This window comes from Neoarius graeffei, chromosome 19 (assembly GCF_027579695.1).
Source record: "Neoarius graeffei isolate fNeoGra1 chromosome 19, fNeoGra1.pri, whole genome shotgun sequence".
In the NCBI taxonomy this organism is placed as follows: Eukaryota; Metazoa; Chordata; class Actinopteri; order Siluriformes; family Ariidae; genus Neoarius; species Neoarius graeffei.
The window spans coordinates 1,280,603-1,306,252 of NC_083587.1; the positions used below are offsets into that span (position 1 = coordinate 1,280,603).

Consider the following 25,650-nt stretch of genomic DNA (forward strand, 5'->3'; position numbering starts at 1 on the left):
TGCCACCCAGGACGAGAGACGAGTCTGGAAACTGGCAAGCTGTATCTTTGCAAACTTGGTCTGGGTTTGTCCCTCGGGCCGTCCCTGTCTACCAAAACACATGTTCCCTTTCTATGCAAAATTGGCACATGGGCTCGCCCATGTGTCAAAAGAGGGGATGGTAGCAGAAGTAACAAAGGGATGGTTCACAAAGGGGTTTTCAAATTATGCTGCGAAATTTTGCAAGCAATGCTTGATATGTGCACAACATAATGCAGGTCAAGATATCAAACTAACTCAAGCAGCACACCCAATACAAGACAAACCGTTTGATTATCTCCAAATGGACTTCATTGAACTGACACCGAGTGAGGGAAAAAGGTACTGCCTGGTAATAGTTGACATGTTTTCAAAATGGGTTGAAGTATTCCCCACAGCTAAACAAGACTCAGAGGCAGTAGTCAAAGCACTCCTGAGAGACATAATTTCTAGGTGGGGTATACCTAGCAAAATCTCAATGGACAATGGAGCGCCCTTTGTTAATGCAGCCCTAAAGAAAATAGGAGCATTCCTAGGGATAGACCTGAACCAACATTGTGCCTACCATCCTGCCAGTGCGGGAGCAGTGGATAGAGAAAATGGGTCCCTTAAAAATAAACTAAGCAAAGCTTGTGCAGAAACAGGGCTAGAATAGACAAAGGTCCTCCCTGTAGTACTCACACAAATGAGGATGCAAACTAGGCCTAAACATGGGTTAAGCCCATTCGAAATTCTGTTTGGACGAGTACCCAACACAGAGATAGGGCCAGCCCAAGGAACACTGCTGGACACCACACTGTGTGATGATGCAATGTTGAATTACTGTGCAACACTGTCCTCTGCTTTGAAATCTATCCACAAACAGGTGAAAGGAGCACTTCCCAAGCCTGCTGAGGGACCTCTGCACGATCTACAACCAGAGGATTGGATAGTGGTGAAGGAATTCCGACGAACCAAGTGGAACAAGCCACGGTGGAATGGCCCATTCCAGGTCCTGCTCACGACCCCAACGGCAGTGAAGGTCACAGGCAGAGTGACATGGATCCACGCCTAGCCACTGCAGGAGGGTTCCTGAACTGACTGAGCAGGAGGAAGAGGAAGGCCTGAAGGATCTGGGCGCTGACTAAAGCACGTGAGGAAGAAAGGCATCACTGCATGGAACAGCGCGAGTATCACATCAATCACGCACGCACCCTCAATAGGGAAGAGTATTTCAGTGTCTAGCCGATAGATAAGTCTTAGGGTTTCGAGTTTCCTCCAAGTCCCAGTGAGGTGGGACAAGGGCTGATAGGGCATGCCCGCCCTCTGAGCACCAATACACGTCAAGAAGGGCGAGGGTTGACTCGGAGACATAGTTAACATAAGATGAAGGGGGTAAATCATTATAAGCTAGGTCCCAGTCGCGGGCCTGAGCATCCTGATCCTGCTGGGGCTCACGGGAGGATTCATGTGGTGGTCGATACAGGGAACCCAGGCTGACACAGAGTCAAAGACAGTTGGTGGCATTGGTTCAGTGGATGGAAGACTCTGATTCCATCCACCATATCGGTCCTGGGCTTAGTGATTGTGATGCTATGTTTGCTCCCTGATTTTTGTCCATGTTGTATGTCTGTTTCAGAGGCAGCTGACAAATATTGGTTACCAGATGGTGAAAATAGACCCAGACGACTTGCCTGACTGGCCTCCAAACCCACACGAAGACTATAACCCACTGTTTGATGACGTCAGCACAGCTGATATGAAATTAGCCCTAGCTTAAAACACTCTCATTTGTGGTTGTTTTCTGTTCTATTGTTTCCTGATCTATGTATATAGCTTGCTAGCATTAACTTAAGACGTCTATGTCTTACAAAACAGCCTTAGCATTATCCCTGTACACTCAATGACGTGTTAAGTCAAATCTCTCCAGGAACTCTTACCACTGAAATTGTGTACATTCCTTTCGCAATTATTATCCTGTAGGATAAAAAGGTGGAAATGTGAAGGAAATTTAGTGAATGAACATTCCTATTCTCTGTGTTTCTGTGTGTTGAGCTCAAGTGGCATAGTGTACTGAGAAAAGTTGTTTTCCCACAAGCTGTAATCGCCTTTCTGTGTCCTTGGCTGGTGATAAGCAGGCTGGCATGCTTATGTTTCATGTTACATTATGCCTAACCACGCATCCGCTGAGCATCTCAGAGCACACCAGGTGCATGCCCTAACAAAGAACCAATGTTTAGCTTCATTAGCAAACCTCGAGCCAATCACGTGCAGACGCGAGCAGTGAGCGAATGCCTTTAGAGTATAATAGATAACCACTAAGAAGAGTGTGCACTCTCGGCATCACCTGAGGTGGTGTCGTCATCTTCTTTCCTTTTCCTGTTTTATAAGATCTACTATAATAAATAACTGAAAAGACAACTACTAAGCATTAGGGTGCATCAGTTGCCCCCTAAAAATGAAAAGTTCCTCCGATCATGATGCATTTTTGTTTTTATATTCCTTTTGGTAAGAAAACACACTGGGTGAAATATTTTGACAAAATTCAAAAATTTAATGGTGGCACCAGGAGCTCAAAGTTATGGAAAAAGCTGCTTTTTTATGACAAAATTTCGATCACTTTTCATGAAACATTATGGCACCTTATAGAATATACCAAATATCTTAGATACACATTTTTAGTACATATTCTAAATATATTATCAAGCACAGTTTGAGTTTTAGCTGTTCATTGAATCATTGTTCAACTACTTTTAAACAATACAAATGTATTATGAATCACATTAATGCTTCTCAATCCCTTGCAAATGTTCTTAACATGATCTCTGGGTCACAAGAAATCAATAAATGGAGTCCAACATTGTGGTTTAAACCTTACGCGAAAACATAAAATAAGCGTTTTTTGGCAAAAAATGAACCTCATGGTGCCACCATTAGACTTTTGAATATGGTCAAAAATTTTTACAGGATGTCTTTATTGGTGAAAAATAACACCCAAACAAAAATGCATCAGATTTTATGAAAGTGAGGGCAACTGATGCACCCTACTAAGCATTCTGAAGTGTTGATTAGAAGTTTCTGTTACAGTTATCTGATTGAAGAATCATACAGACAAGTATACAAGTTGAAGATTTTGCTGAGGAAATAAGTGAAATTAGTTCGGTCTCTCTAAAGGGTGTAAAACAAAAATCATTGCTCTGATGTAGTTCTATTGTTCACTACAGGGATACTTATCAAATTGCCTAGATTCAAATTAATAGTTTGATATTTTTGCCTGATATTTTCAATTTTTCCACTGAAAAAACTTAAGTCATCGCTATTACGTACATACTGAAGGCATGCATGTTTTGTTGTGGCAACTCTCTAACTCTCCAAGCAAAAAATAATTCAAAGTCCCAGAGGTTGCAGAAAGGTTTAGACTTTTATTATATCAAATAATAAAAGCTGTCTTCGGTCTGCAGAGTGAACAGAGTCAAAATTACAAAGCTCTCATTTTATACGGTCTCAAAGAAAAAACACAGGTGTATACAAATTATTTCATTGTTTAACATGTCCCGTTATACCACTTCAACATTTTCTATTGGGCAATACACCTCACACCTCTCATATTTTGCATCAACTGAGCCAAATTTTCCAGCATAAATGGTCCATTCAGAAAGAATCAAACCACACGATAAGAGGTGGTATACAGCATTCAGTGTGTACAATACATGATTCAAAATGGCTGGGGTCAAATCAAGTTAAAGACTAATACAGGCCGCAGGTGGAAACTAGCGCAACACTCGTGTCCTTGGCCAGTCTCCCACACTATAAAATTACACTTTTTGAATAGGCCTGTGATTTAACAGAAAACAACCTTCAGTATAAACTCTCTCAATGTCTTTGCTGTATTTTAGCGGAGCTCCCGCGCGGGCCTTAATGGTAAACCCATAGAGTCAATTTTTTGTGGTTTGTCCATGTACGTGTACCACCACTCATACACACCGCCTAGTGGCCAGTGTTAGCAATTACAAGTCATACACACCGCCTAGTGGTCAGTGTTAGTACAACCCCGATTCCAAAAAAGTTGGGACAAAGTACAAATTGTAAATAAAAACGGAATGCAATAATTTACAAATCTCAAAAACTGATATTGTATTCACAATAGAACATAGACAACATATCAAATGTCGGAAGTGAGACATTTTGAAATTTCATGCCAAATATTGGCTCATTTGAAATTTCATGACAGCAACACATCTCAAAAAAGTTGGGACAGGGGCAATAAGAGGCTGGAAAAGTTAAAGGTACAAAAAAGGAACAGCTGGAGGACCAAATTGCAACTCATTAGGTCAATTGGCAATAGGTCATTAACATGACTGGGTATAAAAAGAGCATCTTGGAGTGGCAGCGGCTCTCAGAAGTAAAGATGGGAAGAGGATCACCAATCCCCCTAATTCTGTGCCGACAAATAGTGGAGCAATATCAGAAAGGAGTTCGACAGTGTAAAATTGCAAAGAGTTTGAACATATCATCATCTACAGTGCATAATATCATCAAAAGATTCCGAGAATCTGGAAGAATCTCTGTGCGTAAGGGTCGAGGCCAGAAAACCATACTGGGTGCCCGTGATCTTCGGGCCCTTAGATGGCACTGCATCACATACAGGCATGCTTCTGTATTGAAAAATCACAAAATGGGCTCAGGAATATTTCCAGAGAACATTATCTGTGAACACAATTCACCGTGCCATCCGCCGTTGCCAGCTAAAACTCTATAGTTCAAAGAAGCCGTATCTAAACATGATCCAGAAGCACAGACATCTTCTCTGGGTCAAGGCTCATTTAAAATGGACTGTGGCAAAGTGGAAAACTGTTCTGTGGTCAGACGAATCAAAATTTGAAGTTCTTTATGGAAATCAGGGACACCGTGTCATTTGGACTAAAGAGGAGAAGGACAACCCAAGTTGTTATCAGTGCTCAGTTCAGAAGCCTGCATCTCTGATGGTATGGGGTTGCATTAGTGCGTGTGGCATGGGCAGCTTACACATCTGGAAAGACACCATCAATGCTGAAAGGTATATCCAGGTTCTAGAGCAGCATATGCTCCCATCCAGACGATGTCTCTTTCAGGGAAGACCTTGTATTTTCCAACATGACAATGCCAAACCACATACTGCATCAATTACAGCATCATGGCTGCGTAGAAGAAGGGTCCAGGTACTGAACTGGCCAGCCTGCAGTCCAGATCTTTCACCCATAGAAAACATTTGGCGCATCATAAAACAGAAGATACGACAAAAAAAGACCTAAGACAGAATCCTACATTAGACAAGAATGGGTTAACATTCCTATCCCTAAACTTGAGCAACTTGTCTCCTCAGTCCCCAGACGTTTACAGACTGTTGTAAAGAGAAAAGGGGATGTCTCACAGTGGTAAACATGGCCTTGTCCCAACTTTTTTGAGATGTGTTGTCATGAAATTTAAAATCACCTAATTTTTCTCTTTAAATGATACATTTTCTCAGTTTAAACATTTGATATGTCATCTATGTTATATTCTGAATAAAATACAGAATTTTGAAACTTCCACATCAGTGCATTCCGTTTTTATTTACAATTTGTACTTTGTCCCAACTTTTTTGGAATCGGGGTTGTAATTACCAGTCATTACCCCCCCCCAGTGGCCAGTGCTAGCCAGTAAAGAAATAAAACAAAAGAGACTGGCTATAAGAAAATTCTACAACCCAGAAACAGATGGGAGCGCTGCTTTTAGGCAGTGCCTAAATCTATATATTACTGTAATTATGATAATTCATAAACCAATTTATTATTACTTTTAAGAGAATTAACTTCATTTATTCTTTACTGAAAATTAACACACTCAGCTTTGAATTAGTATTTAATCAGCATAAAAAGAAATCTGTACGTGTGGTTATATGAATCAGAGTACATTTGTGATTACTTAAGGTGCGTGTATGGTCGTGATTACATATGTGCATATAAAATCAATTTCTGTGGTGGTCTTATTTCTAGTTCATTTTGCTATAGCAAAATCTTAATTTTTTATGTAATACTTTAGTATTACATAAAAATTTAAGATTATTTTTGTTATCTTCTATTAGGGTGGAGAGAGTTGTTGATCTCGCAGCATTAAAAGCTTGTCTTTGTAGTTCCAGAGGCTCTCCTTCCATGCTAAATGGAATACTATCAATTTTGTGTTTTAAGGTGCATGTGTGATTCTTATACCAGGGTGCTAGGTTTTATTTTATTTTCTCCTGAATTATTTTCTTTTAAGTGTAGCTACATTATCTAAAGTAAAGCAGAACATTGACTGTAAGCATTCAGTTGGCTGATGAAGTTCTGTGGGGTCTAACGGGGATCCAATCAAATTGATAACTCTGGGAGACTACTGATAAAACTTTATGCAGTAGTTGATGTGAATGTACTTTTGATGCGATGGCATGCAAGGTGCATATATTAAGACATTTCAAAAGAGATGAGGTAATGGTCTGAGGGAGCTTCAGACTGTATAAGTGTGACTATATTTTCTATATGTAATACAAATGCAAGTATTAGATCGAGAATGTGACGATTAGGAATCATACAAAAACCTCAAAAAAATAGGGCTAGATCCTGTGACTCTCTCATTAACCCCTACTGAATCTAGAATGGACAGGAATGCTGTTCTCAGTCTCTTCCAGGTGATCAAAACAAATATCGTCTCTAACAATCTGTTGTCTCAATAAACAACCACGTTTGAGATGAAATTCGCAAATTCAGAAAGAACTTCAGAATATAGACCACGGGTCAGGAAATAATAATTAGCTGAATTGACCAGGTAGAATTATTTTTGGCTACATATATTAGGATAAAGAACTTCAAACATACTGAATTTTTGTTCAGGTTTTTATACGATTCCTAGATTATCATTATAAATAACTGATGGCTTCTCCTCTACCAGTGAGACAAGGTGGATGCATATAGCTGGAAGAGCTTCATTTCAAATGGTCCATACTCATTTGGTTTGATCCAGTTCTGTTATACATTGTAGTACATTAAACTCCTGATCAGTACAAATTCCATTAACAATTAGTCTCATGCTGCAGTATTACATTGCTAATAGTGGTGCAGTTTAATTGTCACTTGTATGGTGGTAATTAATGACTACTTAAGATCAAAAGAAAACAAGAATAATCTTGTTTTAAACATCACTATAAGGTTATGTATTTTAAAACAGTCATATAACATGAACAATAAAGTTCAAAGTACAGGTCATTTTCAGCCAAAACTGTAATAATAGCCATATTTAATTTGACAATTTTAAATCATGCAATGCCTACAAGTTGGTGCACTTGTAGGTTTTAAATGTAACTGAATAAGTAAACATCTTTCCAGACTGATCAGTAATGCGGCTTCTCTCCTGTGTGAATGCGCTGGTGTCGTTGGAGAGCACTCTGATGAGTAAAACCCTTCCCACACTGTGAGCAGTGATACGGCTTCTCTCCTGTGTGAATGCGCTGGTGTCGTTGGAGAGTACCCTGTTCAGTAAAACTCTTCCCACACTGTGAGCAGTGATACGGCTTCTCTCCTGTGTGAATGCGTTGGTGTCGTTGGAGAGTACTCTGAAGAGTAAAACTCTTCCCACACTGTGAGCAGTGATACGGCTTCTCTCCTGTGCGAATGCGCTGGTGTGTTTGGAGAGTACTCTGACGAGTAAAACTCTTCCCACACTGTGAGCAGTGATGCGGCTTCTCTCCTGTGTGAATGCGCTGGTGTGTTTGGAAGTGACTCTACTGAGTAAAACTCTTCCCACACTGTGAGCAGTGATGCGGCTTCTCTCCTGTGTGAATGCGCTGGTGTGTTTGGAAGTGACTCTGCTGAGTAAAACTCTTCCCACACTGTGAGCAGTGATGCGGCTTCTCTCCTGTGTGAATGCGCTGGTGTCGTTGGAGATTACTCTGCTGAGTAAAACTCTTTCCACACTGTAAGCAGTGATGCGGCTTCTCTCCTGTGTGAATGCGCTGGTGTTTTTGGAGATCACTCTGACGAGTAAAACTCTTTCCACACTGTGAGCAGTGATGCGGCTTCTCTCCTGTGTGAATGCGCTGGTGTAGTCGGAGAGCACTCTGATGAGTAAAACTCTTCCCACACTGTGAGCAGTGATGCAGCTTCTCTCCTGTGTGAATGCGCTGGTGTGTTTGGAAGTGACTCTGCTGAGTAAAACTCTTCCCACACTGTGAGCAGTGATGCGGCTTCTCTCCTGTGTGAATGCGCTGGTGTCGTTGGAGAGTACTCTGCTGAGTAAAACTCTTTCCACACTGTGAGCAGTGATACGGCTTCTCTCCTGTGTGAATGCGCTGGTGTTTTTGGAGAAGACTCTGACGAGTAAAACTCTTTCCACACTGTGAGCAGTGATGCGGCTTCTCTCCAGTGTGAATGCGCTGGTGTAGTCGGAGAGCACTCTGATAAGTAAAACTCTTCCCACACTGTGAGCAGTGATACGGCTTCTCTCCTGTGTGAATGCGCTGGTGTAGTCGGAGAGCACTCTGATGAGTAAAACTCTTTCCACACTGTGAGCAGTGATACGGCTTCTCTCCTGTGTGAATGCGCTGGTGTTTTTGGAGAGCACTCTGACGAGTAAAACTCTTTCCACACTGTGAGCAGTGATGCGGCTTCTCTCCAGTGTGAATGCGCTGGTGTAGTCGGAGAGCACTCTGATAAGTAAAACTCTTTCCACACTGTGAGCAGTGATACGGCTTCTCTCCTGTGTGAATGCGCTGGTGTTTTTGGAGATGACTCTGACGAGTAAAACTCTTTCCACACTGTGAGCAGTGATGCGGTTTCTCTCCTGTGTGAATGCGCTGGTGTTTTTGGAGATAACTCTGACGAGTAAAACTCTTTCCGCACTGTGAGCAGTGATACAGATTCTCTCCTGTGTGACTGCACTGGTGTATCTTGAGTACATTCTGATGACCAAAACTCTTTCCACAGTCTGAGCTGTGGTGAATTTCCTTCTGTATATCATTATGAGAAGTGTCAAAACTGAGAGCATCAGATGATGTTGGCTGACTACTGGAGCATTTGGAGGGGATCTGAAGCTCATATTTAATCTCTCCTGATTCCTGCAGTCTCACATACTCTTCATAGTGGCATCTCTGGATGTGTTTGTCAAGGTAAATTTGAGATGCATAGGAACGAGGACATGTGGAGCAGGAAAAGACCTGCAGCAAAGTCTTCTTTACTTCTGGAGAAGTGAAAGGACAAAAATCAGAAATTGAACATGAAATGCAACAAGATTATAAAATATAAGACTAACCCAATGTAAGGGAGCATTTTTACTGAACCTCAAACATTCAAGATTCTACATGAATCAAGACTGAGACAAAAAATTTTGAGGACTAACATATAGCAGTCTCTAACTAGGAGTACTGGTACTGTAGATTCAATAAAGGTACTAGAACAGCAGCTATGCACAGCATTGGCCATAGCCCCGTGGGTCTGAGCGACCAAGGGGGAGTTGTTGGTTTCTGTTTGATCTAATGTCAAGTCTAGTTACAGTAATGGCAAGCCTTGCCTTATTTACAGCTCATCCAGGATTGTGAAGGAAACTCAGCCCTTGCATTCAAAGATCCAAAAATGGGCCTTATTTATCATGCTGGATATGAATAGATTTATTTGCAAATGGTTTCTAGTAGCATTTACACAAGAAAGTCTGTATTTTTCATATGGATTAGGTTGTCAAGTTTAAAACACAATTTCAATAACGCACAAATTTAATGAAATTAAAAATTGTGGGATTTTGTGAAACCCAGTTGATTCATATTAATGTAACAGATGAAAGAAAGAAAGCCAACATCCAGAAATTAAGACATTAGTCATTTAATTAAATAAAAATGTAGGCGTATAAAAAAGGGGCAGACTGCAGCGATTCAGATGGCATTCAAGTAGGTCTGCAGTAGTATAGGAATTTCCTTACTGCAGTATTTGAAGAATGCCACGGTGTGGTTTGTAGTAATAAAGCAACCAAACTTCCACCTGTTTAATTATTCATTCATCTGATGCTATTTGTCCCTTAACATGTTGAAGTTCTTCAGCTACAAGAGTTTGAGGAGCTAAAAATAAACATAATTAAAACATTATTTCTCCATGGCATGACTCTTGTGGAATCACTGAATTCCATAAAAATACTAAAAATGTTACTGCTTGTTAAACTGCTTGATAATATAAGCATCATCACATATACTCCTGAAATAAAGCAAATGTGTTCCAATTGATTTGTATAATGGTTGATGGGTTTGACTGAAATGTGCATTAGCCAATTAACAACTTCGCTTGGTTCAGGCATGCTGCATGTGTGTTCAACTAACTTCTCTTCAGCCAGCTGGTTGGATTGCACTGAACGTATTTGTGGCAGCAGGGGCATGGCCAGGGAAGGTGAGTGGCAAAGTCAATGCACCTGTTGTCAATTAAATGTTGTGTGCGTATTTGTTGCAGTGACGGTGGAGGTTAGAAAAGGATCCCTCCTTTTCTAACATCAGCATGATGGAAGAGCGTGAAGAGAAGGGAGCTCTCCCGACCAGAACAAGTGTGTGTTCGTATATGAGCAACGAGCAAGTGAGCGAATGAAGCTGAAAAGCAAGGTAAATAGTAAAAATAAAGAAGTGCGTGTGAACATCAGCTCCCGCCTGCCATGCTTCTGTACTCCACCCACATCAGGGACATACTATAGTGGTGCCAAAAGCCAGGAGTATGGAAGGAATCACCACATGCAGTCCTCCCCATTTAAGGATCTCATCCATGCCCTTGTGACCACCCAGCAGAACCAGCATCAAGTGCTGACCGCCTTCCGGAATGAACAAGAGCAATGCTTTGAATCCTTGATGCTGGCCCAGCAGGAAGATCGCCAGGCGTTCTGCTCGTCTTGGCGGGGGCCTGGATTGCCACCGCGGCAGACCCTCCCCACCTCACCCTCACGAAGATGGGCTCACATGATGATCCACAGGCCTTCATCGCTCTCTTCGAGCAAGCTGCCGAAGCATGGGGGTAGCCAATCAAGCGGCATGCCTACTTCCACTACTGACCGGCAAGGTGCAGCTCGCCGTGCAGCAGCTCTCCGCCAACAGTTGGCTCATATACGTGGACCTGAAGTGAGCCATCCTGTAGTGTGTCAGCCACGCCCTGGAACATCGTCAGTGCTTCTGGACGCTGACATTGGAGAAGGTCGGCCAGCCGTTTGCATTTGGCCAACAGCTCCAGGACGCCTACTGGCAGTGGCAGAGGGCAAACAACTGTGACGCTGAGGGGATCATCGACATGATGACACTGGAGCACTTCACTGCGGGTCTTCTGGAAGGAACGGCAGAGTGGGTCCAGTGTCATCGCCCGGTGTTACTGGGTTAAGCCATCGAGTTGGCAGAGGACCATCTGGCAGCAGTTCCAGCAGCAGGCCTTTTATCTTAGATACACATTTTTAGTACATATTCTAAATATATTATCAAGCACAGTTTGAGTTTTAGCTGTTCATTGAATCACTGTTCAACTACTTTTAAACAATACAAATGTATTATGAATCACATTAATGCTTCTCAATCCCTTGCAAAGGTTCTTAACATGATCTCTGGGTCACAAGAAATCAATAAATGGAGTCCAACATTGTGATTCAAACCTTACGCGAAAACATAAAATAAGCATTTTTTGGCAAAAAATGAACCTCATGGTGCCACCATTAGACTTTTGAATATGGTCAAAAATTTTACAGGATGTCTTTATTGGTGAAAAACGAACACCCAAACAAAAATGCATCAGATTTTATGAAAGTGAGGGCAACTGATGCACCCTACCGAATAATGGTGCGTTCTATTGGCCAGAGGTTTGCGGGGACGTTCGTTGGTGATGTGCGGCATGCCACGAATGCCAATTAGTAAATCTCACGGCCACTCCAAAAGTGCCTTTGCGCCTGCTCCCTCTAATCAAGACCCCATTCGAGAGAATTGGTATGGATCTCGTCAGGCCATTAGATCAGTCAGTACAAGTATATTGCTTTATTTTAGTTCTGGTGGACTATGCAACACGATATCCAGAAGCAGGCCATGCTCCGCACTGTGTGCAGAGGCATGCAGTGTTGCGGAAGCACTCTTCCGTGTTCTCTCCCGGGTCAGGATTCCTAAAGAAATCCTGACAGACCAAGGCACTATGTTTATGTCACACACACTTCGTGAGCTGTAGGGAATTAAATCTATCCACACCAGCGTCCATCACCCACAAACAGATGATTTAGTAGGGTTTGGAAGTTTGTAAGCGAAGATGCATGTAATTGGGATAAATGGCTCCAGCCTGTTATTCACAGTACGAGAAGTCTCATAAGCCTCCATGGGGTTTTCACCATTTGAATTATTATATGGGCGAAAGCCATGCAGCATTTTGGACGTGCTGCAGGAAAATTGGGAGGAGGGACTTTCAACCAGCAAGAACGAAATTCAGTACGTTCTCGACCTGCACGCAAAGCTCCACACCCTCACATATTTAACCCAGGAACCTTAGGGATTTCACGCCGGGAAACAAAGTACTTGTGTTATTGCCCACTTCAAGCTCCAAATTAGTTGCCAAATGGCAAGGGCCCTTCGAGATCACACGGCAAATCGGGGACGTTGACTATGAGGTGAAGCGAATGGATCGGGGCAGGGCTCTGCAAATATACCACTTCAACCACTTAAAACATTGGAACGAGGGGGTCCCTGTGGCGTTGGCATTGGTACTTCCAGAGAAGCTGGGATCGGAGGTAAAAACAACCAAACCAACAACCCAAACCACTCTGGTCTCTTGTGGAGACCACCTCTCACTGGCCCAACTCACAGAGGTTGCCAAGTTGCAAAGAGTTATCCGACGTGTTCTTGCCCCTTCCTGGCCACACCCACCTCATAGAACACCACATTGAGATGTCCCCAGGGGTGGTGGTGCATAGCCACCCTTACCTGAACACAGAAAAAAGTGGTTTGGGATGAACTCAAGGCCATGTTCAACATAGGCATAATCAAGGAGTCACACAATGACTGGAGCAGCCCGGTGGGCCTGGTACCCAAGACCGACAGGTCGGTCCAGTTCTGTGTAGACTACAGAAAAGTCAACACGGTGTCTAAATTCGACGCATACCCAATGCCTCGCATTGATAAGTTGCTCGATCGGTTAGGTGCTGCTCGCTTTTATTCGACACTGGATTTAACAAAGGGATATTGGCAGATCCCCTTGACTCTTCTATACAGAGAGAAAACGGCCTTTTCCACACCATTTGGATTACACCAGTTTGTCATGCATTCTTTTGGGTTATTTGGGGCTCCTGCTACGTTCCAGTGGCTCATGGACAAGATCCTCCGTCCCCATGCCGCGTAAGCAGCAATGTACCTTGATGACATTATGATACGTATACAGCAATGATTGACAGCAGCACCTTGAACACTTTAGGGCCGTCCTAGACTTGCTGAGATGTGCGGGGCTCAGAGCTAACCTGAAAACGTGTGCAATTGGGCGAGTGGAAGTATGGTATCTGGGTTTCCACTTGAGGTCATGGGCAGGTGCATCCCCAAATTGACAAAACTGCAGCGATTGCGGCCTGCCCAAGACTGAAAAGGGAGTGAGGCCGTTTCTGGGGCTGGCTGGCTACTATCATAGGTTCATACCTAATTATTCAGACATCACCAGCCTGCTGGCTGATCTCACTAAAAAGGGAGCACCAGATCTGGTCCAGTGGACGGAATAGTGCCAACAGGCTTTCAACCAAGGTAAAAGCTGCGTGTGAGGGGCCACTTTTACACTCCCTTGACTTCTCTCTCCCTTTTATTTTGCAGACGGACGCATTGGACAGAGGGCTGGGGGCTGTTTTGTCCCAGGAGGTGGAGGGCGAGGAATATCCCGTGCTGTACATCATGAACCACACCAATGCGCGGATCACCTGTTGGTATCTCGCCCTCTAGCTTTTTAAATTCGAGGTAGTCCACAGGCGCAGATGGTGGTGGCGGAATTCATATCCTGTCGGGGGTTATGTGGCAGTGGGGGCGTGGCCTAGCGTCAGTTTGTGAATGGAGGGTGGGGCCAGGGAAGGTGAGTGTCAAAGTCAATGCACCTGTTGTCAATTAATGTTGTGTGTGTGTGTGTGTTTGTTGCAGTGACAGTGGAGGTTAGAAAAGGAGGGAGAGCGAAGAGAAGGGCGCTTTCCCAACCAGAACACGTGTGTGTCTGTGTGTGAGCAGCGAGTGAGTGAATGAAGCTGAAAAGTAACGAACATAGTAAAAATAAAGTGTGTGAGAACATCAGCTCCTCCCTGCCATGCTTATGTACTCCACCCACATCAGGGACATATTACAGTATTATAATGTGTCCCGTCCCCCCCGTTTCTGTAATATGGGGAGGTCTGACAGCATTATCCGATAGTGTGTGTTTCCTGTGACAAGGCCTTTTTTTCCCCCTTGATTTCTCCTCAGTCTTCTCCCTAATTTAGCCATGGTCAATTCCCACCCATCAGACTGCTCTCCAGTATCACATAACAGCTACCAACCAGGGAGGGCCATCACGTGCTTCCTCTGAGATAAGTAATACCAGTTGACCAGCTGACCGCATATTTTACTCATACAATGTCAGGGGGGAGAAAGCACACTTGGAGGAAAACCCAATCCACTCAATTTCTATTAATATGTGCTCTCACACACACCCAGCGCTGAGAGCGCTGTCAGCCGCGCGGTAAAGTTTTAAATGTTTTTAAAGTTGTAGAGACTTTTTTCTGTCAAGTTGGTGAATGAAATGGCCAACGGACAGTTTATCCTACTTTTCCTGCTGACGTTTTGTCAAATTGTAGGACTGTACAACTCATTTGCGGCTAGCAAAAACGCGGAAGCAGGTTTGTTTGTTGAATCAGCTGGTAACAAACATTCCAGTCAAATACCCTTCGGACATCACCAACTGTTTAATAAATTAATCCGACCGTTCCATTATGCCCCAACAAACAACGCACCAGGAGGAGAAATGTTGGAGAAGTAAGGATAAATGTTACGCTACTGGTTGTCACAGAAAGTTTGCTGCTATGCGGGGATGTTCATCCTTGCCCTGGACCATCCACCTGCAAAACACCTAGGTGTACATGCCCTAACTGTGGGAAGACTGTGAGATTGAATGCAAATGCAATTGCTTGTGATTTGTGTGACGAGTTTGTTCACATAAAATGTGCAAACATAGACCGTAAAACATACACTTTGGCCGTCAAAGCGCAGGCAAACATTCAGCTGGTGTGTAATGCCTGTTGTGTGCATGAAATGTGCTCCCCCGATATCCTGGATTTTATGCGAGAGGATGATGCATCTTTCGGTGGGGATGACAGTCCAATAGAGAAAGGGGATACGTCCTTGGAACTTTTAAATCAAAGAGGGCTACATTTTATTTACCTTGACGCAAGGAGTTTACTTCCAAAAATTGAAGAGTTAAGGCAGTTCATTGCAAGGACAAAAGCCGCAGTGATTGCTGTGACTGAGACGTGGCTGGACAGTTCCATTGAGGACGGCGAGATCAAACTGCCTGGTTTCAACTGCTACCGGCGAGACCGCAATAGGAACAGAGGAGGGGTATGTCTCTTTATTAGGACTGATTTATCATTCACCCCTTGCCTGGACTTACAGATAGACTCATTGGAAACTGCTTGGGTTGAAATTCGACTGCCCAAAACAAAGCCGATTTTGGTGGGGGTGTGTTACAGACCCCCAAAACAAAATGACTTTTATGAACTTTTAGAATCAGTGTGTATTGACAGTAATGTGTTGATGGAGAAAGAATGCATCCTTTTGGGTGATTTTAATACAAATCTGTTGCTGACCACTAAAAATGGACTTCTTAAAAAGTTTTTACATTTCTACATTTCTTCTTTGTTACCCTGGGAAATTGTTCCTCAACGTCAATGTCCTTGACCTGTGGTGTCCCCCAGGGCTCGATTCTTGGACCATTACTTTTCAACCTTTATATGCTCCCACTTGGGCAAACTATCAATAAAAATTCAATTTTGTATCACTGCTATGCAGATGACACCCAAATTTATTTTGCTCTATCACTTAATGATTATGCCCCCCTTGAATGTCTCTACCAGTGTATCGATCAAATCAACAGCTGGATGTCACAAAATTTTCTTCAGCTGAACACAGATAAAACAGAAGTAATTCTATTTGGAAAAAAGATGAAAGACTCAGGATTACCACTATTCTTGACACAAAAGGGATTAAAACTAAAGAAATGGTTAAAAATCTTGGTGTTTTCATTGACAGCGAGCTAAACTTTGACAGTCACATGAAAGCAATCACTAAAACGGCATTTTATCACCTAAAAAACATTTCCAAACTAAGTGGACTTATGTCAAAAAATGATCTGGAAAAACTAATACATGCCTTCATCTCTAGTAGAGTTGATTACTGCAATGGCCTTTTCACAGGCCTGCCAAAAAAGACCATCAAAAGACTTCAGCTGGTTCAAAATGCAGCGGCTAGGGTTCTCACACGAACAAAAAGAACAGAGCACATTACTCCAATTCTAAGGTCCCTTCACTGGCTTCCAGTAAGCTACAGAATTGACTTTAAAGCATTGCTGCTGGTGTACAAATCTCTAAATGGTACAGGGCCCAATTACCTCTCTGATATGTTGCAGCAGACTAACCCAATCAGATCTACCAGATCGCAACAGAAAAATTTACTATTAAAACCAGTTGTTAAAACAAAGTATGGTGAAGCAGCTTTTAGCTACTATGCAGTACAACTATGGAACCAACTGCCAGAGGACATTAAAAATGCTCCTGCTGTTGGCAGCTTCAAATCTAGGTTAAAGACCAAGCTGTTTTCAGATGCTTTCTGTTAAATAATTAATATTGTCTTCTTTACATTTTTTATAATCTTTACTTTCTCTACATGTTTTAAATTTACTTTAACTTTATTCTATTTTATTCTGATGGTTTCTTTCTTTCTTTTTCTCCTCCTATTTGAACTACTACTTCATTTTATTATTTTATTTCTACTACTGTTTAATTCTTATTATTTTCTTTTAATTCTTTTAATTAATTGTTTAATTCTTATAATATTATATATTAGAATAAAAATAAAATTATTTTATGTAATTTTATTTCTCTATTGTTTACTGTTTTGTTTTTACTTCTGTAAAGCACATTGAACTGCCATTGTGTATGAAATGTGCTATATAAATAAACTTGCCTTGCCTTGCAAGGTGTTTGAATTACAGCAACTTATAACTGAGCCAACCAGAGTAGATATGCACACTAAATCTAATTTGGATCTGATACTGGTTACTGATAGTAAAAAAATCTGCTGCTCTGGGATATTGGACACTGGTCTCAGTGACCATAAAGTTATTTTCTGTACTCGTAAGACATCTAAGGGTAAATTAGGATCAGGATCTCATCATTCCATAAAGATGTACAAGACAATATTCTAAGGAGGCTTTTGAGCTAAAACTTGCCGATCAGGATTGGAGTAAAGTTATGGACAGTAAGGATCCTGATCAGGCATGGAAGTTGTTTAAGGAGAGGTTTTTAGCAGCATTGGACATGGTTGCACCAATGAGAGAGATGAGAGTAAAGCAAAAGAGAGCCAAATGGATGACGACTGAAATAATTGATTTAATAAGACAGAGAGATCACTATTACAGAAAATACTCTAAGTCCAATCTTCAACATGATTTTGATAAATATGTATATAACCGGAACCAAGCAAGATATCATATACAGAAAGCTAAAGCTGATTACTATGCTGAAGCAGTGTCAGACAATATCCACCAACCAAAGAAACTGTGGAAAATCCTTAAAGACATTGGTGCTGGGAAATCAAATAGTAACAGCTGTAACACCGGGATTGATATTGACAATGCAATTTGTTTTGACAAAAAGGTTATATCAAATCATTTTAATAGGTTTTTCACTACGGTCGCTGCCAGTCTGGCTTCACATCTACCAATAGGATCTGGGAATTTTGGGGCATCCTTTCTGAGGTCCATTTACAAAGACGTATCACCTGACTCATTTGATCTTTGCACAATATCAAATGAAAAGATTGGGGAGATGTTAGCATCCTTATCCACCAACAAGGCCACTGGCATGGATCAAATTCCAGCCAGATTCATTAAGGACAGTGCTAATGTTGTAGGGGGCGCTATTGCACATATTATAAATTTGTCTATGAGCAATTCCAGCGTTATGGACGTGACACTTGAACTCAAAATGGCAACAAATGACCCAGTACATGTTTTATTGTCTCCCAGTATTTAAACAGGTGTTGCATATTTTAAGGCTGTACCATACTGGAGAAGTGATAGAACAAGAACAATTCCCATAGTACATCTAGGGCATGCCAGAAAATGCCAATAAAAGATGCGTTATGGACGTGACAGAAAAAGTATCACTTTTCTTGGGTGACTGTACATTTTTATCAAACTCTGTGAAATCGTAAACCTAATGTCGAAATGGAGATATCCATTTGATAGAGGGGTCCAAGGTGAATATTAAAAAATCTTTGTTTAAAATATTTTGTATTTCATGCAGAATTTCGGAAGGAAAAGTCAGCGTTATGGATGTGACGAAATTCCGTTATGGATGTGACGCGTCTGAAAGAGACATGGCATATGTTTAGAAAATCAGCAATTTAACCACCATAACCCTTTGAAAAACTCTTTAAATATCAGCTAAAACTATCAAAGTTCTTAAATAATATTTAGGATGGCTATTGTTTTGCTGTTTCGTGGATTTTAGCATACATTTCTGTGGCTTGTGGCAATAATATAGAATTGTACATGATCAAAGTTGATTTTAGCTTGGGTTTTACATTATAAGAAAGAAAGACTGACCGTGACATATTAGGTTGGTTACAAATTGGTTCAGATCTGTAAAATACAGGCCTAGGTGATATCTCTGGGAGTGGTTTTGATGTATTACATGTTGCTTTATTTTTGCATGGTGAGGTTGACATTTACATGGAATTGCCCCTATACAACTTGGTAAAGTGCCAATTGAAATGAAATGGGCCAGGGTACTCCCTCTATTCAAGAAAAAATAGTAGGACAGATGTTAAAAACTATAGACCAGTGTCAATTCTGCCAACTTTGTCCAAAATTTTGGAGAGAATGGTCTTTGATCAGATGGAGAGGTATTTGTCCCAGAACAACTTGCTATATGACCTCCAATCTGGTTTTAGATCTGCTTACTCCTCTAACACATGCCTCTCTCACCTATGTGATTACATCAGACAAGAAAGTGAAAAAGGAAATTATACTGGCATGGTTTTATTGGATTTACAGAAAGCGTTTGACACTGTGGACCATTCAATTCTTTTATCCAAGTTGCAATGCATGGGTTTTGGCCAGGCATCATTACAGTGGTTCAAATCATACCTATCAAATAGAAGTCAAATCTGTGATTATGATGGAGTATTGTCAGAACCTTTGCAAATATCTTGTGGGGTGCCCCAAGGCTCAATTTTAGGCCCTTTGTTATTTCTTATTTATGTAAATGATATGCCAGCAGCTGTTAAATGTAAAGTAATTCTCTATGCTGATGACTCCTCACTACTTGTATCTGGTAGAAACATCTCTCAGATTCAAGAAACCCTTACTGATGAGCTGAGTAATGTAAGAGAGTGGCTGTTAGATAATAGACTGTCATTACATGTGGAGAAATCTGAATGCATTTTATTTGGTACCAAACACAAGATAAAAAAGGCACCTGAGTTAAAAGTCACATGTAATGGTAATGAAATTCAAACAAAGACAACGGTTACATATTTAGGTTTAATACTGGATCAGACTTTGACCGGTCATTCCATTGCTGAGAAGCTATTAAACAAAAGTGCTTCCAAATTGAAATTTTTATACCGTAACACAAGGCAGTTAGATTTTAAAATAAAAAAACTTCTTGTGTTAGCGCTTGTTCAGTGCCATTTTGACTATGCTTGTTCAGCATGGTATAGTGGCCTGACTGAAAAATAAAATGCAGGTTATGCAGAACAACATGATCCACTTTATATTGTGTAAACCATCTAGATATCATGTCACTTTTAATGATTTTAAGAAAGTGGACTTTCTGCCTGTAAAGCTAAGAGTTGAACAGCTAAAATTGAATCATATGTTCAACATTATCAATGGTATAGCCCCTAAGTATTTAGGATCCCAAATTGTAATGGTGCATACTCAACACACCTATGAAACAAGAGCAAGTGTCCGCTCTTGCAAGGTACCATCTGCAAAGAACGTGGCACATAACTCTTTCTTTTATACAGGAATTATGTTATGGAATAGCCTTCCACTAAATATTAAAATGGCAGAAACAAAAAGGGATTTTAAACAAAAGGTCAGGGTTTTTTTGTGGAATAAAGTAGAGAATTAGATGACTAGGAATGTGAATGTATATGTGATATCTGTTGCATGTGTTTGTATGTCTTGTCCTTTTCCACCAGGGACCATGTTGGAAATAAGTGTTTTATGCTTTTACATGTAATCCCTTGGATACCCTTTGTCTTCCTATATCCATAAATAAACCAAACCAAACAACCCATGACTGGCTAGTATAACTGACAGGGCAGGGAAGAGACAGCATACCATCTCTCCCTCCCTGAGAGCCCAGACAATTTTGCTCTCTTGAGCTCCCAACCACAGATGACTGTGGCATCATCAGCATTCGAAAGTGGCAATATCTGGATTATGGGGAGGATGATGGGGGCAACAGTTTTCTGCTGTACCACTTGGGATCCACAGGCCATGCATTTTACGCTATTTCTGGTTAAATTGTGCCTGATGAATAAAACTGCAACAGTATTTTGTGGTTTACTATATAGTCAGTTTCGCAATAGCAGGATATTGCAGTGGGGTGACTTTACCCTCTCTGGTTGGTTACTGTCATATGATAGAGAAAACCTACCTGGTTGGTGGAACATGCCAAAATGAGTCCTCTGGGGGAGTGCTCTGGTTACTACAGATTGCATTGTACAACAGCTTTCATTCCAGAAACACTGTTAGGCTCAGAAATGTCACAAGATAATGCAGAAAATAACCTCTATAACCTCTTAGACAAAAGTAACACCTTGCTGTCTGGTTGTTCCTGTAGGTGCAGGACTGAGTTCTTTGGTGTGCTCCTCTTCATACCACACCAATAGCTCCTGTCCTGGGTTAATGGGTCGACAGCAACGATACAGAAGTCCCCCTCGATACCGAAATGCCACAAGATTCTGTTCTTCTTCATTACGGGCACAATTCACATACCTAAAAGAGTGAGGCAACATTCCAGAAAAGGTAAAAATCAGATCAGAGACTTGGAGAAAGCATGGCAGAGATATCAGTGACAGCAAGAAGATAAAGTTCTTCCAACAAATGAGGAACTGTAAAATCAAAATCACTAAAACGGCCCAAGAGCTGGTGTATTTCTCACCTCATCCAATTCACATGCATCTCTCTTTTGGCATCAATGTATTCTTCACACTGCATGCTCCTGTATACCTGGAGAAAAATACCACATTTATATTTTCTTTACTAAAATCAATCTATGCCTTTAAATGAGGTATACAGAAACAAGAAAGATGGCTCATGCCAATATTATTAAGCCTCATGAAGGCTAAATTAAAAGGTTCTTGACTGTATCTTAAGATTCACAAAACAGCCAACAAGCTCTGAGATGAATTTAGTAACTATAGGAAAATGCAGGCAAGGCTTTATCAGAATTTAGGCAAAGGAAAGGTTTCTCATAAAAGGCTTTAAGTCTGACATGGCAAAGCTGTGCTGTGAATCAGACCTCTCTGATACACATCTGTCCCTTGTGTTTTGGTCTCTAAACAGAAAGCTACAAAAATGCACAACTTTAAAGTCAGTTCTGTCACTAAATGGGTTTTATACAAAATATTTTGGATTTGTACAAGTAATATTTATTTACCATAAGTGTTTGGGAGCTAATGTTGTTTTAGTTCAGTGTAGTAGTGTTCATTTTTAATTTAAAGAATTTTAAAATTCACTTTTAGTCTTAGTCATGTCCTGAAAATTGTAGTTACATTTTAGACTTAGACTTTTTTTTTTTTTGGGGGGGGGGGGGGGGGGGGGGTGGTGTCAAGATTTAATCTTGACAACCTTGGAACGCTTTATTGGTCAGGGCATAATGAACAGAGATTTTGTTTTGCTGTCTTTTTACCAGCCCTCTCTGTGGGCCTGTCATTTCAGGATCATGTGGCAGCATGCGTGTGTTCTCACTGGTCAAATCACAACCATGTTAGTTAATGTACATTAACATTCTACTCTAATGCAAAAACAGTGCATAGCAATGAAACAAAATCCATGAACAAAAAAAAGGTCAAAAATTAAAGGAGGGGCCAAAAATTTGAGGAAAAAAAAGCAGGCATTAGAGACATAGGCTTACAAATGTAAATTAAAAAAAAAAAATCAACATACTGTTTGGCCATCAGCATCCTGAATTGGCCCACAATGCTATTTTCGAGGAGCAGAATGAAAAGCTTAAGATGGACTATACATGGCTATAGGCTAGGCTGCATCTTCATTTAAAACTGCTGGAACTTGCCCAACCATAACTGACTGTCATATGGACCAGAGGTTTTCAAGCTTGCTGGGGCAGAAGCACATCAAAGGTCAAACCAGAACATCAAGGCACACCAAATTAAAGTCGGTTATCGATTATGAAGAATGTTACACATATTATGATGGACTAGAAGGTCATTCGCAAGGTTTGACCCAGATTGCATGACAGCAGACTGTCAATTATTAAATAGATAGGTAAATCAGACGGATAATTTTATAATGTATTAAAAACGTGAGGCAACGCTCATTACAGTGTTTTCCATGAGTTACCTAGACCATGGTGGCGGAAGCATTTTCAGAACACACCACCATTTGATTTGAGACTGATAACATTAACTTTACAGTATCTACTACAGTCATCCACAAGTCCAAACACAATACCATGGTTATCAATTTAAGACAGCAAACAGATAACATCAATGCAGAAGTTTGCATTGATAATTAGCATTCAAACTTTAGCTTAGTTAGGGAACATTAACAGCAGAGTGTCAGACACTCATCTCCTTGCTTTAAAACAACGAGCTGTTGAATTTGTAGAGGTTTAGCTTATTTGAGTAAGAAAAGCTGCTAACACATCTGGTAGCATGTATTCGTCATTCAAAATACAAGCACATGCTCTAACCAAAGTTCAAAATAGGTTTATTTTTGGCTAAATTGAAATTAGTCTGCATGTTCTCTATTCAATATTTTCTAAAAATAAAATAAAAATAAAAAAATAATAAACCAATTAAACACAGGTAACCACTTCTGCTTCCTTCCTTTGAGGGCTGAAATGTCTGCTCTAGTCATTTTTTAGCCATTTATGAACTGTTAAACTCCTTAACCATCATTTCCGGGTGTGACCTTTTTGCTGTGGCATTACAACCAGTGTGTTTATGCTTAAATTACTAAAGCACAAAATTGTTTTGAGCAAGTTCTTCATAGAGCTAAACTCTTAAATTTTGCTCTCAAAGTGCACCAGTTTGATACATTTAACTTTAAAATTAACAAAATTATCTTACATGGGAGCATGCCCCCAAGTGAGGTCCACTGACCATAGTTTCACAAAATCCTGAGGGAAACATACAGTGGTAAACCCTTTAGAATTTTCTATATTTCTACATAAATATTACCTAAAAAATCAGAATTTCACACAAGTCCTAAAAGTAGATAAGAAGAACCCAGTTAAACAAATGAAACAAAAATATTATACTTGGTCATTTATTTATTTATTGAGGAAAATGATCCAATATTACATATCTGTGAGTGGGAAAAGTATGCAAACCTCTAGGATTAACAGTTAATTTGAAGGTGAAATTAGAGTCAGGTGTTTTCAATCAATGGGATGACAATCAGGTGTGAGTGGGCACCCTGTTTTATTTAAAGAACAGGGATCTATCAAAGTCTGATCTTCACAACACATGTTTGTGGAAGTGCATCATGGCACGAACAAAGGAGATTTCTGAGGACCTCAGAAAAAGCACTGTTGATGCTCATCAGGCTGGAAAAGGTAACAAAACCATTTTTAAAGAGTTTGGATTCCACCAATCCACAGTCAGACAGATTATGTACAAATTGAGGAAATTCAAGACCATTGTTACCCTCCCCAGGAGTGGTCAACCAACAAAGATCACTCCAAGAGCAAGGCATGTAATAGTCAGCGAGGTCACAAAGGACCCCTGGGTAACTTCTAAGCAACTGAAGGCCTCTCTCACATTGGCTAATGTTAATGTTCATGAGTCCACCATCAGCAGAACACTGAACAACAATGGTGTGCACGGCAGGGTTGCAAGGAGAAAGCCACTGCTTGTCAAAAAGAACATTGCTGCTCATTTGCAGTTTACTAAAGATCATGTGGACAAGCCAGAAGGCTATTGGAAAATGTTTTGTGCTCAGATGAGATCAAAATAGAATTTTTTGGTTTAAATGAGAAGCGTTATGTTTGGAGAAAGGAAAACACTGCATTCCAGCATAAGAACCTTATCCCATCTGTGAAACATGGTGGTGGTAGTATCATGGTTTGGGCCTGTTTTGCTGCATCTGGGCCAGGACGGCTTGCCATCATTGATGGAACAATGAATTCTGAATTATATCAGCAAATTCTAAAGGAAAATGTCAGGACATCTGTCCATGAACTGAATCTCAAGAGAAGGTGGGTCATGCAGCAAGACAACGACCCTAAGCACACAAGTCGTTCTACCAAAGAAAAGAGAATAAAGTGAATGTTTTGGAATGGCCAGGTCAATGTCCTGACCTTTATCCAATCGAAATGTTCTGGAAGGACCTGAAGTGAGCAGTTCATGTGAGGAAACCCACCAACATCCCAGAGTTGAAGCTGTTCTGTATGGAGGAATGGGCTAAAATTCCTCCAAGCCAGTGTGCAGGACCGATCAACAGTTACCGGAAATGTTTAGTTGCAGTTATTCCTGCACAAGAGGGTCACACCAGATACTGAAAGCAAAGGTTCATATACTTTTGCCATTCACAGATATGTAATATTGGATCATTTTTCTCAACAAATAAATGACCAAGTATAATATTTTTCTCTCATTTGTTTAACTGGGTTCTCTTTATCTACTTTTAGGACTTGTGTGAAAATCTGATCATGTTTTAGAGCATATTTATGCAGAAATATAGAAAATTCTAAAGGGTTCATAAACTTTCAAGCACCACTGTAGTTATTCTATCTGTCTTTTTTTTTTTTAATAAAATACTGTCAGTGGAACACCTATCTGTTCTCTTGCAAGTTAGGGTATCTGTGAAAGAAATCCCTCTCAACTCAAAATGTAAAAGTAGATGACCGTGATTGTGTGACATATCCTCGGAGCATGTTGATGGGGAGTGAACTAATGTGGCAAGTGTGTGTGGAAGGAGGAATCATGAGACAGAAATCTCCACTTTTGAATATATCTATCATTGCACATTGTACACTGAAATTGGATGCCATCCTACCAGTGCAACATCTGCTTATTAAAAATAATAAATAAATAAATAAATAAATAAATGAAATCAAATCTCATCTCATTATCTCTAGCCACTTTATCCTTCTACAGGGTCGCAGGCAAGCTGGAGCCTATCCCAGCTGACTACAGGCGGG

The 25,650-nt window shown here is 40.8% G+C and overlaps 1 protein-coding gene and 1 pseudogene across 1 annotated transcript in view; one reads left to right on the top strand and one right to left on the bottom strand.

The window, feature by feature from the left end:
• The window catches only part of LOC132867784 (histone H3-like), a 1,068,851-nt gene that overhangs the window by 611,321 nt on the left and 431,880 nt on the right, over positions 1-25,650 (top strand). The gene's annotated exons all lie outside the window — the stretch shown is intronic.
• Positions 4,383-25,650, bottom strand: part of LOC132866986 (zinc finger protein 431-like) — a 138,385-nt pseudogene continuing 117,117 nt past the window's right edge.